This window comes from Macaca mulatta, chromosome 1 (genome assembly GCF_049350105.2).
Source record: "Macaca mulatta isolate MMU2019108-1 chromosome 1, T2T-MMU8v2.0, whole genome shotgun sequence".
In the NCBI taxonomy this organism is placed as follows: Eukaryota; Metazoa; Chordata; class Mammalia; order Primates; family Cercopithecidae; genus Macaca; species Macaca mulatta.
Window position 1 is genome coordinate 109,661,668 of NC_133406.1, and position 5,937 is coordinate 109,667,604.

At 41.5% G+C, this 5,937-nt stretch overlaps 1 long non-coding RNA gene across 1 annotated transcript; it reads left to right on the plus strand.

Annotated features, from left to right (window-relative positions):
* Positions 1–352: 352 nt before the first annotated feature.
* Positions 353–3,742, plus strand: LOC144338352 (uncharacterized). The gene is made up of 2 exons (XR_013412360.1): positions 353–400; positions 3,583–3,742. It is a non-coding gene; the product is annotated as an uncharacterized LOC144338352 (long non-coding RNA).
* Positions 3,743–5,937: the final 2,195 nt, after the last annotated feature.

Genomic DNA, 5,937 nt, shown 5'->3' on the forward strand with positions numbered 1-5,937 from the left:
TTCTTCCACCATGGTATGTGGGTGTTTCTTTCCTCCTGAGGGGTCCTCAGCTTCTTGCAGCCTCTGCCTCCTATTTGAGTCCCAGCTTTTACGCAGAGATGGGCTAACTCTAGTACCACGAGCTGCTGTGGCATGTCTGGTGGCCCAGATCCTTGGGCCTCTTAGTTTCCATCATGGCTCAGGTGAGCTCATTTCCTCATTGCCACCCACAGAAAACAAAGATCTGAACAGAGTCCCTGCTAAGAGATGGAGCACTAGGAAATAATGCTAGGTGACTACTGGATGGTGGGCGGATGAGGCAGGAGGGAGAAGATCCATAGCAGGGCTTCATTTCTGCCGTCTTTCCCTTTAGGCTGAGCAGAAGGCTAAGGGTGTACCAGTCTCCTCACTGGCTTCCCAGGTGAGTGGACATTACTGGGTATCAGTGCACATTAGCCCTGGGGCAGCGTAAGATGTGATCACCCAACTGACCTTCCCATTGCACCAAAGGCAACAAAAAACCAAACCAAACAAACAAAAAAGAGGAACAAGGCTTTTGAGGTTGTTTGAACCAGTTTTTGTTCCAGGCACTTTGCAAGTATTATTCTTTTTAGTTATTTTTTAAATACATTTTTAATTTTAAAATACTAAATGTTTTGCTCTTCTTGTTTATGATTTCTTCCAATGATATCAAACTTAAAAGTCCTCTGCATTCAAAGGACCCAATAAATTTTTATTTATATTTTCTTCTTATTTAAAACATTACATTATAAATACACATTTTACTCTGATATTCCTTTTAATTGTTATAAGAGCCTACTATAGTTGGTATTGGTCAACAGTATTCAAAACTAGTTGGTGGCAGAGCAAAGCCTTAGATCCAATACTGGATGATTGCAAAGCTCCCATCTTTTTCCCTCATGACAAGGGTCACTGAAGACCCTTGCTGTGGTTTGGATGTTTCATGTTGGAACTTAATACCCAATGCAAAAGCATGAAGAAGAATGGGCTTTTAGGAGGTGATTAGGTCCCATGAATGGGATTGGTACTCTTAAAAAATGACTTGAGGACAGTGTCACCCCTTTTGCCCTTCTGTCACTTCAACCATGTGAGGGCACAGTGCTCCTCCTTCCACCGTGTGAGAATATAGTGTTCCCCACGTCCACCACATGAGCACACAGTGTTCCTGCCTTGGATCGTGTGAAGACATTGTGTTTCCCCTTCCACCATATGAGGACATGATGCTCCCACCTTTCACCATGTGAGGACAGTGTTACCCCCTTCCACCATGTGAGGACATAGTCTTACCCCCTTTCTGCATATGAGGACATAGTGTTCACCCCTTCCAACATATGAGGACATGGTGTTTCTCCTGCCATTATGTGAGAACATAGTGTTCCCTGCTTCCACCATGTAAGGACACCGTATTGCCCCTTCTACCATGTAAGGACATGGTGTTCCGACTTTCCACCATGTGAGGACACAGTGTTGCCCGCTTCCATAATGTGAGGACATGGTGTTCCCACTTTCCACCATGTAAGGGCACTGTGTTCCCACCTTCCATCATGCGAGGACAGACTGTTCTCCCCTTTCACCACTGAGTGCAGTGTTTCCCCCTCCGCTATGTGATGATGCCACAATAAGATGCCATCTGTGGAGCTGAAGGTGAGCTGAAGAGACCCTGAATCTGACTTACCAGATGCTGAATCTACTGGTGCCTTGATAGTATTAGACTTCTCAGCCTCCAGACTGTGAGAAATATATTTCTATTATATACAAACTGCCCAGTGATTTATACATCTAAGGTATTTTGTTATAGTAGCCAAATAGACTAAGATATTGTTAGAATCCTGGAGTATTCCGATGGGAGTATCCTCCTGTTGTCAATCTCCCAAGGATCTGGCCTCCTGACTCAGGTGCCTCAACTCAGGCTAAGCTTCTTGGTGCTGGAACAACTAATGATTGAAAGAGAAATTACCCCTTAAGTGGCAGTAGGGCCCTCATTGGGTAGAAGACATGGAATAAAGGACATTGCACTCAAATGCAGACGAGACATTCAGAGAAGGGATATTTTCTTCCTTGGTCTTTGTCCAAGTTCCCTCCTGCCCATGTCAGGGATAACAGCATCACATCCTCAAATCACCTTCCACTGATGATATTATTATTCATAATGTCATTCAGTAGGTTTTTCATAAGTCTCTCATTTAGAGTTTCTACAACTCTCTGAGGAATAAATCCCCCATTGTACACATGAAAAAGCTAAAATCCAGAGACGTTAACTACATGCAAGTTCTCCTGAGTGTAAGTAATGGAGATATGATTTGCATCCACAGAGAAGCATAATTTTGCTCATTTTTGACTCCTTGTTACTCATTTCAGATGCCCAGTCAGTCAGTTTGTTCCATTGGGTTTTATCTGTCAGAAAGCTTCTCATATTCTATCTCCCTCTCAATACTTCATTTCCGTTTTTCCACCTTCACCTTCACCATTTTTACATTCCACCAGCAATATGGGAGAACATCTCCACATCCTTCCCAACCCTTGCTATTGTCCATTTCTTTGATTATTGCCTTCTGAGTGTGTGTGAACTGGTAACTCATTGTGCTTTTGATTTTCCTTTCCCAAATGACAATATCATTGAACACCTTTCCATGTTGCACATTAACCATTTGTATACCTTTTTTTGAAAAAGTCCCTTCTGTCTTGATTTCTCTTCTGTCATGCATTGCCCCCACTGCTCCATTAAAATTGCTCGGGTCCAGGTCAGCAGGAAACTCCATGTTGCTAAATCCAATGGTCAATGCTCAGTCCTCACCTTCCTTGATGTGTCATCAGCAATTAACATACCCTCCCTTGGAACTGTCTTCACCTCCAATCACCATTCACCATTCTTTTCCTTCTACTTAGGGACTGCTCCTTAGTCTCCTTACTAGTTTCTGTCTTATCTCTCTAACCTCTATATTCTGGAATATCCTCAAGTTTACACCCAGATGATCTGTATTCATTATCCACTTTCATTTTCTTCCTGAGATTGTGGCTTTGCACTAATTCCTGGACCCTATGCTAATATAACCTTACGGCAAAAGGGACTTTGCAGATGTCATCAAGTTTAAGGGTCTTGAGATGTGAATTATCCTGCGTTATCTGGGTCAGCTCAGTATAATCACATGAGTCCTAAAAATTGGAAGAAGAAGAAGAAAAGTAAGTCAGGGACACACAAGGTGAAAACTTGTTCCACTGTTTTTGGCCTTGAAGATGGAGTAAGGGGACCTCAAGTCAAGGAAATGCAGTAGGCTCTAGAAGCTAGGAAAGGATCTCAGTTTATATACAGCAAGAAAATGAAGATCTCAATCTTAAAACCACAAAGAACTACATTCTGGCAATAGCCAGAATGAGCAAAAAGGAACATACCTTAGCGACACGAGGACTTTTTTCCAATTAGGCTTGTGCCAGAATTCTGACTTCCAGTATTTTAAAATAATAAATTGGTTTTGTTCTAAGTGCCTACATTAGTGCTGATTTATTGTGACAAAAACAGAAAACTAAGAAAGCTGTCATACTGTCTCACGGTTTTAAAAACATTGGCTACTCTGTCATTTTCAGCCAGATCCCTCCTATGGATGCCACATTGTGAATACCTAACTTCTTACCTGACAGCTCCACTGGGATGTACAACAGGAACCTCCAGCTTGGATTTCAAACTCCCCAGACATGCTTCCCATACAGTCTTCCCATCCTAATAAATGTCATCTCTATTACTCCATTTGTTGTAGCCACAAAATACTGGTGCCATCCTTGACTTTTTTCTTTTTCTCACACTCCACTCTCTATTAGCAAACATTATTTTTATTCAATGTATATATTTATAGTATAACTATTTACCATATGGCCTTCGTCTCTTACCTGGACTATTGCATAGGCCCACAGTCTCCCTGTGTCTATTTTTAGCTTCCTAATGTTTAATCTCAAAATAGCGGCAAGTGATCTTTTCAAAACATCAGTTTTGTCACGTTATTCCTTAGCTCAGAACTTTCCTGTGGCTCCCACTTTACCTGCAAGGCCCTGCACCATTTGACCTCATATCCCATGCTTTCCTCTTTTTTCTCAATCTACTCTAAGACACTGGGGTTTTTTCTATTTCCTTCAACAGACCACGCATGCTCCTGCCTCAAGGCCTTTGATTCTGCCTAGAATTCTCTTCTTCCAGGTGTTTACCTATCTCATTTCCTGTCCTCTTTCAGGTCTTTCAAGAATGCTCCCTTCTCAGTGGGATCTACCCTGGTCCTTTCCTCCCCATCCCATTTAAAGCTACATCCTCCTCCTGTTTTCCTGTTCCTGCTCCCTCCTCCCTGCTCTACCTTCCTCAACACCACTTATCACAGGGAAGTGAGGTAGGGTGTGTTTTATCCTCGCTGTCCTTTAATGACAAATATGCAAAGACGACCTCAACAAGTGAGCTACAAACTCTAGCCTGCCACAATAATTACTATGGCCAGGAAACTGCAACACTGATAAGTTCACAATCTTGTCCAAATTCTCATAGTTATTAAGTGGCAGAGCTGGGATTCAAGCTTTGGAGTTGGGTCCTATAGCTCTTGCTCTTGACCACCATATCACACTGGCTAAATCAGTAATAGTTTATCCACATACTGATATACTATTTAGGTGATTAAAAGGATAAATTATGTCATAAACCACTTAGCAACATTTCAGTCAATGATGGACCACATATACAATGGTGGTCCCATAAGGAGGCGAGGTTGGAGGATCACTTGAGCCCAAGAGTTCAAGACCAGCCTGGGCAACATAGGAAGACCACGTCTCTACAAAAATAATCCAAAATATTACCTGGGCATGGTAGTAGGTGCCTGTGGCCCCAGCTACTTGGGAGGCTGAGGTGAGAGGATCTCCAGAGCCTGAGAGTTTGAGGCTGTAGTGATCCATGATCATGCTACTGCACTGCAGCCTGGTTCTCAGAGTAAGATCTTGTCTCAAAAAAAAAAAAATTACAATGGAGCTGAAATAATTCCTATTGTCTAGTGATGCTGTAGTCATTGCAATGTCTTAGCAAAATGCATTAGTCATGTGTTTGTAGTGATGCTGTTGTAAACAAACCTATTGCACTGCCAGTCATATAAAAGTATAGCACACACAATTATGTACAGTTCAGAATACTCGATGATTATACTAAAGTGCTGTGTGACTGATTTATGTATTTACTATATTTTTATTGTTATGTTAGAGTATACTCCTACTTATTAAAAAATTAACTGTAAAGCAGCCTCAGGCAGGTCCTCCAGAGGTGTTCCAGAAGAAGGCATTATGAACCTAGAAGATGACAGCTCCATGCACGCTATTGCCTCTGAAGAACTCTCAGTGGGTCAAGATGTACAGGTGGATGACAGCGTCATTGATGATCCTGACTCTGTGTTATGTGTATGTTTGTGTCTTAGTTTTTAACAAAAATATTAAAAAGTAAAAAATGTTAAAATAGAAAATAGCATATAGAATAAGGATGTACAAAGGAGAAAATGTTTTTATATAGCTGTATGTTTTTTGCATTTTAAGCTGTATTGTTATAAAAGAATGATAAAGAATTAAAAGTAAAAAAGTTGCAGTAAGCTACAGTTAATGTATTACTGAGAAAAAAATACTTTAAAATAAATTGAGTGTAGCCTAAGTACGCACTGCTTATAAAGCCTACAATAGTGTACAGTAATGTCTAGGTCTTCACATTCACTCACCACTCACCCACTTCTCAGAGCAACTTCCAGTCCTACAAGCTCCATTCATGGTAAGTGCCCTATGCAGGTGTTAGGGACAAACTGCCCCCAAAAAGCTTCTTGAAACCTCTCCATGCTGCCCTCTCCTCCCCACTCTGCAACTCCTTTCCGTGCCACCCTACTCTTTCCCCTAAGCCTCTTTACATTTCTAAGCCCTTATTTAGATGTCAGCAAA